Genomic DNA, 13,960 nt, shown 5'->3' on the forward strand with positions numbered 1-13,960 from the left:
TTGAAATTAAGTCTACTTAATTTATCAAGTCATGTTCATGCCCTGATTTTATATACTTGTATCTATCAATAAACATTGTGATACTTGATAGAGTTGTGTGTGACTTTTAAGTAGCAGCCACAAATTTATGCAGAATTATTATCTTAGATTTTGAAGACTCAGAGGTAATTCTCATGAATTTAGATGCATAGCAACAAACTTTACATTTGCCTAGGTAGATTTCTAAGTCAAAACACTAGCCTTGGTCTACACTGCCCTACACCTGATCTAGTCGGCGCTCCTGGCCTTATCCAACACCCTGTTAATCTGATGAAATTTCCTGCAACTTCTGCCTTTGCTCATTCTGCTCCTGCCTCCCGGGACATGCCATGTATTCCTCCCCTCACCCCCATAGCTAGAGGACTGCCCCCCTCCCCGAGTCGGGGTTGAAAAGTCAGGTTAATTAGTAAGGGCCCCACTGTCTGCCCTCTTGAAAAACGTAACTGAACACATCCTTGCTCTGCCTCTTACCCTTTTACACACTGCCACATCCACCGCTGTGACTTATTGCATGTTTACATCTGACTCCCTCCAGCATGTGAGACTGAAGTGTTTTGTTCACTACTGTTTACCCAGCACCTCTTAGAACAGGACTTACACACAGTAAGCATATTTATTGAACCAAATCACAAATTTATCCTCCATGGCAGGATCTGGCCATAGAAGGATGTAGCAGAAGGAATCCAAGAGTTAAGAGCATTCATCCCTACTATACTACTGAGTAGTGTGAGCTTAGGCAAGATACTCTGCCTCGTTACTCTCAGTTGATTTCTTTTGAAAATGGGGCTAAGGCCATGATCACTAAAGGTAATATAAATGTCCCTAGCAAGAGAGCCTCGCAGGTAAGAAGGCCTTTGATACGTGTGAATTCTTGCTTTACCTTCTCAGTAGCTTTTCCAACTTTTCAGAAAGAGCTGCTTCCATCGTGAGCTGCCAATCAGATAAATCCAAGGGGCCTTTCTCAGTCTTCACTGACCTATCAAAAGCATTCAACAGCTGGTTATTTCTTGCCTTCAGGCTTCTTAAGGCTCGTTCTAGCCTGTTTCCTGCTCCCCGCCCCCCAAGCCGCCTTCCTAACTGGTCCTCACATTCTGTCCATCTTCCATGATCACTATCTGAAGCCCTTGACTTCAACCCCATCCCCGCTGTACTACCCTAGTCGAGGCCTCACTGTCTCATGCCAGAACTGTTGCAATGACTTAAGGGTCATCCTCAGTTCATGTTGCTCTCCTTCTAGTCCCTTCTTCACATCAGTGGTTCTAAAGCTCTAGTCCTTCCTCTGCCCTTTAGTGGCCCCAAGTTTTCCTCCGAAGAAAATTCAAATTCCTTAACAGTGGAGTTACCTGCTATTGGCCCCTTTGCATTTTTTTCCCCCTTCTGCCTCCTGTCTGTGGGCCTCTCATAGGCTGTTTCCTCTTCCTGGAACATGGCTCTCCTTAACTCTTTCCACCTCTCCATCCATCGAGCTTATTCTTACTCATCCCTTCAGGTATTAGCATAAATGCCCCACATTTGGAAAACTTGCCTTCTGCCAAGATTGAGGAGTTTGAACCAATCAAGAGCTCTTGGTTGCAAAGAGAAACATACCGTGGACAAACTAGAAAGGGAATTTATTGGCATCCTGTTTAAGGGGTGCAAAGGAAGCCCAGAGAAGCAGGCTTAGAAATGAAGGGGGAAGAAGGGACACTGGGTAGCTTGAACCACACAAATTGCCTGGCTAGGGCAGTATTGTGAGCATCCCCTTCAAACCCCGAGCCTTCTGTGCTGGGACACCAGGTCCAGGTGCAGAGCCTCAGGCAGAAGCCCACAACTGCCTGGGCTTGGATCCCATGTGTTCACCTGTTGCTGCCTTTGTTTGCTTTAGTAGAGCACGGGTCTGGCCTTTGCGGCCCCTGCTGTGTCAGGCAGGTGCTGACTCCCACAAAGACCGACCTTGTAGGAGGGAAGGAAGAACTCTGGAAGGGAACTTGGGTAGACAGCCAAAACAGTTGTCTGCTATGAGGCTTCTCTACTCCACCTGCCAATCTAGCACTTACCCCGCTGCATTGTGACCACCTGCTTACTGCCTGACTTTCCACACTGCACTGAGAAGCGCTCCTGGGGGCGGGGGTGGGGGGTGGGGAGGGAGTGTCTCGTTCATTCCTGTTCCCGGGGCTTAACACAGTGCTGGACACAAGTACCAATATATAGGTATGGAATGCAACAATGAATTCAGGTTTTGTGGAACCTGAATTTTCTATAATTGGGGCATGAGGAAGAAGGTCCAATTACAAGGCAAGCCTGTCCACTGTGGTGCTAACCAGCTGAAGTTTGCCTGAAGCCTTCGGTCTGTTGCAGAGGAGTGAGCTGGACACCACTATGCGGCTCACAGAGTCTTGAATCCTTACTGGGTTGGCGAAGAGTCCACATACAAATTCTTTGAGGTTATCCTTATTGATCCATTCCATAAAGCTCTCAGAAGAAATCCTGACACTCAGTGGATCACCAAACCAGTCCACAAGCACAGGGAGATGCGAGGGGTGGGGGGGCCTCTGCAGGCCGCAAGAGCCGTGGCCTTGGAAAGGGTCACAAGTTCCACCACACTATTGGTTGTCGCTGAGCAGCCTGGAGAAGACGCAATACTCTCCAGCTCCACCGTTACTGCTGATGTAAATAACGTTTGTAGAGTTCTTACCTAATAAACAATTTAGGACAGTTGAAAAAAAAAAAAGGTGCAACTCAAAGAATACAAACTATAAACTTGGGGTCAGGGTCCAGATAGATGCCTGTGTAAGAGGCCGGTTTTGAACTTAAGCTCATTGACTACAGGGCAACTCTAGGAAGAAGTGACTTTAGGTGATACCCTACAGCACAGTAATTCTTGTCCCGCTCTGTACCAGATCTGCTTCCAATCCGATTACAAAGCACAGCTCCCCACATTTATTCATTCAGACGTTCGGAAGCGAGCGGGCCTTGTGCTCAGCCGGGACCCAGCAGGAGTAAAACACCATCGCTCCTCCCCACAAGCGCCCACGGGCCAGCGGGGGAGACGGCCGGGAGTGGAGCATGCTGCCATGGGCAGGTGATGGGCCGCCTGAGCCCAGAGGAGAACACTTGCTGGAAAAGCTGGGACTTCAAGGAAGAGTCACTCTCCTGACGAGGGAGTGTGGGAGGGCTCTCCAGGCAGAGGCAGGAAACCCGACATCACCTTCCTCCTGGCTCCGCAGAGCCCCCATCTCCCTTCTCTGCAGAGCCCACCGACACTTCTGAGGGGACATCTGCTGGAGGTGGCAGAGCACGGCAGCTTCGGGTACCAGCTCTGTGATGGGGCCAGGAAGACGGAGACTCCCAAAGCTGCCTCACCTCACTAGATTTAGAGACAGCCTTCTAGGGGTGTCCTCCAAGGAAACCCCGGGCTCTGGTCAAGGAGATGTCTGAGCACAGGGCAGGGAGGAGCAGAAAGAGGACCCTGAAGCCACACAGGCTGCCCAGACCCCTAGACTGTCCTCCCACCCCCACCTTGGCTGGGATTAGTCCAGCAGGAGGGGTCGGTCAGAGTCAGGATCGGGCTTCCTGTCTCCTGCGGGGCTCCCAGGAGAAGACACCCCACCCTTCCTCCTCTCGGGAGGAGGATACAAGGGTACTTGTCTTGAACATCCCAAGAGAAAGAGGCCCAAAACCTACTGGACATGCTCATCAAGGGGGTAGGGGAGAGTTAGAACTGGCTCTGGGTTGGTGCCCCTGTCCACTGCAGACGACGCAATAGTGTGACTGAGAAGCAGTGAATCCTCAAGGGCTGCTCATGCCTGCATGGGACTCAGAGCCTGGTCTGGTCTGTGACTCTAATTACTAATTACCTGGGAATCCCAGCTTCCCAAGTAATTTGTCCCATGAGCTTAGGCCCATTGCTTCACCTCTCTGGGCTTCATCTGCCTTATCTGTGAAATAATCCTTGGTTTGGCCCCCTCCTAGGGCCATTGCAAGGAGCCAGACAGGTCATGAAAAACCATGTTCGACAGGTGTTGGGTTGCTCTATGGGACCATTCATCTCAGAAGTATTTATGGAGTACCAACTACATGCTGGGACTACCCCAGCGCTGAGCATGTGGCCATGAATGAGGCAAAGGCTTCTTATGGAGCACACATTCTGGCTGAAAGAGAAGAAACAAGTATACCAGGTCCATCAGAAAGTGCTACATGTAGAGAAATAAAACAGGGAGTGATGTGAATGCTCGTTGAAACAGGGCATTCAGGGAAGGCCTTCTGTGCTGTGCCCCTACAGCAAAGAGCTACATAAAGTGAGGGAGTGAAAGACGTAGGTATCTGGAGGAAGAACCTTCCAGGCATTAGGGGAAGCAAAGCCAAGGGCCCTGAGATGGAAACACACGTGGGCATCTGAGGAACAGTGAGGAAGCCCGTGCAGCTGTGTAGAGAGCAGGGGCTGAGACTGGAGAGTGGCCAGGGGGCACGTGAACGAGCCAGACACAGTGAGGACTGTGGCTTTTATTCTGAGTGGGGTGGCTGCCTTTGGAGGATTGTTAGTATTATTTATTAATAATATGAATCAGTCATTAGTATGACCCGTGCTTTGCTATGGCATATTACTGTGATCATTCTCACGAACATAGCTTGAGCGTGCGGTACGCGCAGGCTGGATGAGGCCCGTTCAGCATCCTGTTTAATCTTCCCAACCTCTTTGAGGCAGGGACTTTATTATCCCCATTTTATTGATGAGGAAACCAAGTCTCAGAAAAGGTGAAGGAGCTTGCCTACGGTCTTTCATTTACTCTACAAGTAGTGGTGAGCGCCTTCTGGGTGCTCCTTTGAGGAGCTAGGACACAGTGTTGTCACGGGTTACCATTCACACCTTGCACTGCATTTCAGAAGCCCGTACTCATCATGGGTAAGCCTGATGTGGGGACAGAAGGAAAGGAAAGAAAGGAAAAGATTCACCCGGAGGCAGTGAACTTCTCCTTCCTGGGAGTGTGCAATCAGAGCGGAGCGAGCCCCTGGATCAGCAGGCACCGCAGAAGGCTGGGCCGTCAGACCTGAGGTGAGGAACAGTCAGCCTCTAAATCCCCCTGGTACGGCTGTGTCCCACCCTAAAGATATGCTGAAGTCCTAACTGCAGGCAGCTGTGCATGTAACCTTCCCCGGAAACCGGGTCATGATCAGATGTAATCAAGATGAGGCTATTAGGGTGGATCCTAATCCAACAGGATGCTGTCCTTGCCCAAAAAGAGACACAGGGAGGCCACAGGATGGCAGAGCTGGAGTGGAGTGATGTCTCCATGCAAGCCAAGGGATGCCACTGACCGCAGCAACACCAGAGGCTAAGAGAACAGCCTGGAACACATTCTCCCCTACAGATTTCAGGTGTCCCACCAACATTGAGAGGTCAGACTCCCAGCCTCCAGAACTAGGAGAGAATGCATTTCTGTTGTTTTACGGAACTTGATTTCAGCCCCAGGCAATGAATGCGCTGCACCTGCTGTAACAGCACCCCCATCCCCGTCCCCATGATGCCTTCCGGTCCCCTCCCCAGAACCTGCTTCACTGCTCAGCTGGGTGCAGAAGAGGGAAGTGCTTGGATGAACAAATGAACGAACAGTGGAGCTCTATTTAGTTCTGAGAAAAATCAGCTCTGAAGAAAATGACTAAACTGGTCATCCATTTTAGCACTGAAAACTTAGAAAATAAAAATGAGGGAAGAGATATAAAGTTAATCATATCAAAGGTTTCCTTAATTTGGGGCAAGGTGGTCATTCCAAGCATGATATCGGTAGCAGGTCAAGATTTTGTGCAGCCTGAAGTTTAAATCATTTGAGGGGCCCTTTTAGGAAAAACAATCCAAAATTACAAATACAGAATTAGGTACAGGCCCAAGGAGATGGGGGACCCTGAAGCATAAGCTTCTTCAACTTCATGGAAAATCCACGTCTGCATGAAAAAAAAATCCAGAAACCACAAAGGAAAGTGTTGACGGATTTGTCTAATTAATCTGTTTTCCCCAAAACAAAGGACAAACTAAGAAAAATATTTGCCATACTCACAATAACCATAATAATAACCATAATAATAACCACAAAAAGCTCTTAGAAATCAATAAGAAAAAGGCTAACTTTGGGGAGCCCAACTGTGTGCCTGGCGCAGGGCTTACATTATTGCACTGGAGTCTCAGAGCAGTTCTGGGATGCAGACAGTTACCCCATTTTAATCAGTAGGAAATCAGGGCTAAGGGACATGAAGCCACTATTGAAATGAAGCCACCGTCCAAAGTCATATAGTTTGTCGTTGAAAGAATAATCTAAAGCTCATATGTTTTCCATCAGATATGGTCAAAATTGGAGCTGATTTCCAAAGGGGGGCGGAATGAAAGATGGCGGCCCCGCAGTCTTTCATCCCCAAATTACCCCCGAGAGAGGGACTGGCCTGACGTTTTAGTGCTAATGATTTATTTCCAATGATACGAGACCCTCTCAATTACTGTTTGTGCACGACAATGTACTGTTTGGTGATGACGCATGAATCCGAAATGGTCCAACCGATGCTAGTTTTCCACATGTATGGAGATCCCCCCATTGGGCTCAGTGAGGAAGACAAAACAAAACCGAAAAAGCACAGAGAGATTTAACACAGATTTAATCATTATTCCTGGGGACATGATCACACAATCCAAAGCGGGGACCCTGCTTTTCCCTCTCCCTCTTCCCCCTGCTCATGCTCTCTCTCTTGCTATCTCTCTCTCTTAAATAAATAAATAAAATCTTTAAAGATAAATGAAAATCAGTACGCTAAATCAGGACAACACACACCTAGTAGACAAACAGAAAAGCCAGAAGTCTTAATGTGATGTAAGTGAACACATTTCCAGCCAAACACAGATTCTCAGGCCTGGATCACAACCAATGCCAAGGAAGGGAAGGCTACATTCTCTTAAAAACCACGTTGGACACGGCTGGAGATGAAGCCCCTGGTCAGAAATTTTTGTGATGAATCTGAGTAAAATTATTTTATGAAGTGTGAATGGAGAAAAGCATAGCTGGTTGTTTTATTTTTTAAGATTTGATTTATTTTTTATTTATTTATTTATTCATTATTTATTTATTTATTTATTTATTTATTTATTTGACAGAGAGAGAGCGCGTACAAGCAGGGGGAGAGGGAGAGGGAAAAGGAGACTCCCCACCAAGCAGGGAGCCCGATGCAGGGCTCGATCTCAGGACCCTGGGATCATGACCTGAGCCGAAGGCAAACGCTTAACCAACTGAGCCACCCAGGCACCCCGAAAAGCACTACTTCTTTTTTTTTATTTTTATTTTATTTTATTATATTATGTTAATCACCATACAGTACATCCCCAGATTCCGATGTAAAGTTTGACGCTTCATTAGTTCGAAAAGCACTACTTCTTAATCAATGTTTTGTTTTATATGCAGTTTTAAATGTTTGTAATAAATATATTAATATTATTTAATAGACATTGAACTATTTCGCCTATATCCCAAAAGTCTATAAACTTAAGTTAATCAAAAACCTTTTGAGCAGGGGCGCCTGGGTGGCACAGTCAGTTAAGCGTCTGAATCTTGGTTGTTTGGCTCAGGTCATGATCAGGGTCCTGAGATCAAGCCCCCCAATTACACTCCCTGCTCAGTGGGGAGTCTGCTTTTCTCTCCCTCTGCTCCACCCACCCCCATGCACGCACTCTCTCTCAAATAAATAAATAAAACCTTAAAAAAAGCAACCTTTGAGCAGTGAAACAACCTCAAAAGTGGGAATGGAGTTACACCGTAACTCAGGCTACCTTATATCTGGGCATATATGGTATTTGGGACTCAAAACACAATTATCGCTTTAACTTTGAAAATGCTGAGCAGGGAATCCTGTCACCAGTGCAAAGTGGACCTGCATTGCCTAACCACATGGCTTTTAAAAATCGACATCAGTAATAACGTGCCATGGAGACAAGGTCACTGCCACACGCCTCCTGCCCAGAGCCAGTGCAACAGGCCCTTGGGAAGAGGCACACCAGCCTCCAGGTCCAGGAGTGACATTGGTCCTGTAGTTCCTATGCCCCTCCCCTCCCCCAGCTTCCTTCAAGGACGCCAGCCTGTCTGGAGCTGCCAGAGACCATACTCTTGCTCTATGCAGCCTAGACTGTGCACCTTTCTTCCCATCCTGCCTCACTCCCACCCCAGCCCTCTAAAAGCCCGAGGGCCCCTGGCCCTCCACCCTGGCCCCTCACCCCCCAACTTTTCTGCATATATGCTAATCTGTCCCAATTCCCTACCCCTGCTCTCTCACACCTTTCCTTCACGCCCTCTGGGTCCCACAATCATCACCAGCAAATGTCTCCATATCCCCAATCTCTCTCTGAACATTACACTCATCTTGCTCTGAAGGAACCCAGGCTATTCCCTGAGCCCATCACATCCCCTGCTGTCTTTCCTCTCATGCCAGTAGCCACCTTGCTTCCCACCAGCACTTTCCAGCCACCTCTGTCCTCTTTCCTTCCAAGGACCCACACCCTTAGACATTGACACCATTGGGCTTACTACTCCCAGGTATGCGCTCTCCTGCTCTTCAAAATCACGGTTTCCTCTCTTCTGTTTCCTTAAGCCTTCCTGGACTCTTCCCTCCCCCATCCCGGTCTCTCCACACCACAGCCCACATGAAACAACAGTGGGTGTTCCTCCAGTACAGTGTAACACTTGTGTACAGCGTACAGTGTACAAGGGTACACTTGTCATGATGTACGACCTGGCTACTCAAATTGTAGTCTTTGCAGTACCGTCTGGGAGTTTGTTAGAATTGCAACATACCCGGTCTCACTCCAGACCTCCTGGAATCTCTAGGTGATCTGCGAGCCCATTAAAGTTTGATAAGCCCTGATACACAACATAACACAGGCTTCCTTGCTGACCACCAAGAATGGTACTGCGTCCCCGGGTGTGGTGGCCTGGGACTCAGGTTCTACTTCACTGAGGAGCAATTCTATCTCCCATGCCTTCCTACCTTCCAAAAGACCAACTTGCCAACAATGGCCATCCCCTCCTTTTACTATGGATGGAGTTCCAGCTCTTTCCAAAGGCCAAACCCTTTCCCCATTCTCAGACCCCATTCCCTGGGGCCAAAGAACTGTAAAGCACTTGCCTTCCCCATGACAGGGCGCAAACGTCAGGGCCAGTGCCATAGCACAGAGGTCACTGGGAGTCAATGGGAGGCCATGCCAGCTCATAGGTCAACTGAGAGCCTCCAATCTGCCTTGAATTGAGGTTTTTGACAAGATCAGCTGTTCACAATGTGAGATTCCAGCAGGAAGAGTCCCTGAGTCTTCCTGGACGGTGGGACAGGTGTAAGAAAGCTCAGCTCTGTGATTTCTGTGAGCTGTGCAAAGGAAGGGTGTGCACGATCTGAGGCCAGGGTGTTCAGGGTAGACCGACGAGAGGGCCACCAGTGCTGAAGCAAGGCTTTACCATTCTTCCCACCATCCCCAGCATTCATCCCTCACTTAATTGCTCAAGGTCAAGGAATATGGTGATGCTCCCTTTTCCCACCTCCTTGGTCCAAGAGCGCTCCTTCACTGCGCTTCTGCTGCCCCTTCAAGTTGGAAACAGCAGGAGGAGAGATAGGGAGGAGTGTGTCTACACACAAGCCAGCCAGGACAATCCAGCAGCAGGTAAAGGCAGGAAATGAAGCCTCCCCTTCTCTCCAGCGACTAACTTGGAGCACAAGCTCTCATTGGAGAAATCAAAGCAGCATTGTTCCCAAGAACAAAACAGTCCAGGAGAGAACAAAGGTTTTGGCCTCAATCCCTCTCAGGCAGAAGATGCTATCAGAGACGCTCCACCCTACTCAGAGAAAGGCCGCCTGTCTGGCACTAGTGACCAAGGCACAGGTTTTTATTAGGATCATCTCAAGAGCAGTGACCTTTCAGCAGTTTGACGAACACTCAGTACCTTCACTACTGTAAAAATGAGAACAAAATCTGTTCAGCGAGAACAGCAGTTTCTTTTTTTTTTTTTTTAAAGATTTTATTTCTTTATTCGACAGAGATAGAGACAGCCAGCAAGAGAGGGAACACAAGCAGGGGGAGTGGGAGAGGAAGAAGCAGGCTCACAGTGGAGGAGCCCGATGTGGGGCTTGATCCCGTAATGCCAGGATCATGCCCTGAGCCGAAGGCAGACGCTTTAACCGCTATGCCACCCAGGCGCCCCATGAGAACAGCAGTTTCTAAGAAAACACCACCTACACAACTTACACTCGGAGAGTCAGGCAGCGTGCTGGGTGGCGGCCACCACGCTGGTGAGGGGCACCTGGACTCAGACCCAAGGGCTGCCAGTGGCAGGTCAAAGGGACACAGGACTCCCAACAAAATGAATATGCTGAAATTCTCATAGGGGAGGAATAATGGAAGCTACCAGAGACCTCAGTGCAGAGCCCAGTCCTTTCCTGCAACACCCAGTTTTAGATAAGAGACTGAATTTTAAGAACAAAAACATAAATGAGTACCTACTTCTTGCCAAGTCTTAGGTTTGGTTCTTGGAAAATAGATGAAAAAGATAAAACCCCTGCCCTTGAGTTCACTTGTGGGGACCTACGAAGAGATTACTTCAATCCATATAGTCTGAGGTCGTTTGGGGCAAAGGTGGGGAGTCTGATGTACCTCACTTTCTGTAGGAGCACACGACAATAAGCAGTGTTTGAATCATGACCCTGGATCATCAAAAGAGGGGTACATACCTCATATGCGGGGTGGAGTGGGGTGCAATTGAGGAAGAGTATCCAGGCAGCCAGTGAGGGGCAGAGGTATGGTATTACGTTCATATTTATTACACCTTCTTCTGTATACGTGATCAAATGAATCAATGAAGCGGAATTTTTGACAATCCTGTCTTCGGATTGAACTGTCCCTTCCTCCTCCCACCCCCACACGTCCAGCATAGGACACAATCATCTTAATTTCTAAATCAGTTTGAAATAGTGTTTTCTGTGGTTATAACCACAGAAATAGTGTTTTCTGTGGTGATAACCAAAAGCATCCTAACTGCAAAGGACTATGGAATTCATCATTTTCCTCACTTATTTGGCTAAAGAATTCTTTTTTAAGAAGTCTATTTTGGGACTAGTGTTTTGGGGACATCATGCTGGGGGGACACACTAGATTAGAGATTAAGGAGACAGAACTGATAAGAAGGTGAATTTACTAATTTAGTGATTTCTGGATAAGACACTTCAAAATCTAGCCCCGATGTCTTGCGCCCAGTAACCGTCCTCTTCACCACTTAGCTGCAGACTGCATGAACAAGTATGGATCCGCCCCTAGAGGCTACAGTAATGGCAATGTAGAATAGATCAGCCAGGTCAAGGAAAAGGCATAAAAAGTTGAGATATTTTCTAAAACTCAGTATGTCCAGAAGGACAAATGTTACAAAAACATTTTGGCTGTAGTAAACAGAATAAAGAAAAGCAAAAATCAAGCGAATATATATAGTTCATATACAAAAAATATAATCAATCTGTATCTATGGAAAAACTAGGCTTGAAACAGCAGACATCGTTTCCAATTCCTTGGAACAGAAAAGCCTCAAGTTACCCAGACTGTTGCAGTAGACTAGACAGTCTATTCAAAGTTCTATGCAATGACCCTAGAATGTTTAACTTAAAAAAATCTCAAACAACCTCAAACAAGCTATAAAGCTGGGGATACTGAGGCTGAAAAGTGAAGTGCTTCATCCCAACAGTGTGAGTGTCAGAGTCGGGCTGGAAGCCAGGGCCTCATGCCAAGTGAAGCCCGATGACAGTCTGTTGGTTTGCTCCTCCCAAATCAGTGGATACACTGAGGTCTAGATGAACTTGATTTACCGGCAGTATATACCCCTCCCCGTATTCCGGCGAGCATTGCCACGGATCTGTAGACTGCTAACACTACCCAAAGACCGAAGCATCAGAAACTACCTTTAGGGAAAAAACCAAAGCAAACCAAAGCAAACCAAACCAAAACAAAACAAAACAAAAACACCACACTGGGCTGTGCTCCAGATTCTGGTTTTAGAAGCAGATACTAGTCTCCTTTAAAAGGTCTATCTTGACTCTACTGGGTACTTATTCTCCCAGGGAAGAAATTGTTTGTTAGTAGAATCAAAACAAGGGATACTTAGAAAGCTCCAGGAAAGTCACATTTCCTGGAGATTAAAAATATTTTTCTCCAGGGGCACCTAGGTAGCTCAGTCTGTTAAGTGCCCAACTCCTGATTTCAGCTCACATCATGATCTTGGGGTCCTGGAATCTAGCCCTGCATCAGGCTCCACTCACAGCCCCCTTCTCCCTCTGCCCCTCCCTCTGTTTATGCTCGTTCTCTAATAAATCAATAAAATCTTTAAAACAAATATTTGTTTCCAAAGGAACTAGGCAGAGGCAAGAATTTTTTTTTTTTTTTTTTTAAAGATTGACCTATGAAAGAGTAACTGACCTAGTCCTCACTCAGTCTAAACAAGGACCACCGAGCTTGGCAAACATTGCCAGACGTTCAGACCCGATCCAGTCACAGGAAGGACTTTCCTGGAAGCCCGTCACAGGCTCCTCACTGAACCTGCTTCATAATCCTCACAGCCATCCCAGGAGTTAGGTACAGCCTTTCCTACAATGGAAGAGTTGCGCACTTCGGAAAACTCACGCTATAAAAATAGCAATTTCAGCAGAGGAAGTGATTGAGCTTCAGTCAGAATAACAAAGTAGGTTTCCTTGCCTAAACGTAAGCAAAGGTTATTTAAAAGTTTAATAGCTCCAAAAGTTGTGGAACTTGGTCTAGTTCTGAATTAACTGCAAAGCCAACGCAAATCACATTCTCTAATTGTGACAGATCACCTGAGGCTCTCAAAACTTAGGGTGTAGGAGAGGGGTGCCTGCGCAGCACAGTCGGTGAGGTGTCTGACTTTTGATTTTGCCTCGGCTTACGGTCTCAGGGTCATGAGATCGAGCCCTATGTTGGGGGCCTTGCCATGAGCACTGGGCAGGGAGCCTGCTTGAGATTCTCTCTGCCTCTCCCCCTCTCTCTCCCCACCACACACGCTCTCTCTCAAATAAATAAATCTTAAACAAAGCATGGTGTAGAAATGGCTTGTTTTATAAAAAGGAGAGTGACCTAACTAGGTAAGTAACTTGCTCGAGGTCACATGGCTTGTCGGAGTCACAAAGCGAGACTCCATTCGAGGACGCCGGGGTCCCAGTGCCTCTGCTGGTGCCCAGTAACCCCTGCTCCTCTCGTGCCGACAGCCACCCCACCGAGTGCGAGGCTGACGTGCGTGTTCAAGATGGCGACGTGGGAGGCTCCCGACCCCACGGATACACTGAATCCGGTTACTCATGGAACAGCGTGCTCTGAAAAACCCCAAACGAGCAGAACGACCCCTTCACATCCAGCACATGAGCGAAAAGAAAAAAAAAATCATCCCATCAAAGTGGGTAGGAAAGGCTGAGAAACCCCTTCACCATTAACCCCGCACCCCCTACCCTCTCACCTCCCCACTCCCTCGCCCCTCACCCGCAACCCCCCCACCCCCACTCCTCACCCTCTCACCCCCCAAGCCCCTCACCTCCCACCCCTCAACAGCAACCGACAACTGGGAGGAGACTCAGAAACCCAGAACTTCTCCCTGAGTTGGAACCCCATATTGGGCACCCCAACTTTAAGATCCGCTCCTGAAAGACAAGCCCCCCCCCCCAAAAAAAAAACAAAAAACCAACCAGCTAGCTTTAGGAACCAACGAGGCTCGAGCCCAAACAACCCGGGCGGCCGCCGCAATGAGAAACAGCCCCTGGAGAGCTCACATGTGGACTCACTCACCGCACGTGGCCGGCCGGGCGGCGCAGAAGGGGCCTCTGCGAGCGCTCGGTCTCCTGCGGGCAGCGCATTCACGGCGTGGGACGGGCGGGGGCCTGC

The sequence above is a fragment of the Ailuropoda melanoleuca genome, chromosome 7 (genome assembly GCF_002007445.2).
Source record: "Ailuropoda melanoleuca isolate Jingjing chromosome 7, ASM200744v2, whole genome shotgun sequence".
In the NCBI taxonomy this organism is placed as follows: domain Eukaryota; kingdom Metazoa; phylum Chordata; class Mammalia; order Carnivora; family Ursidae; genus Ailuropoda; species Ailuropoda melanoleuca.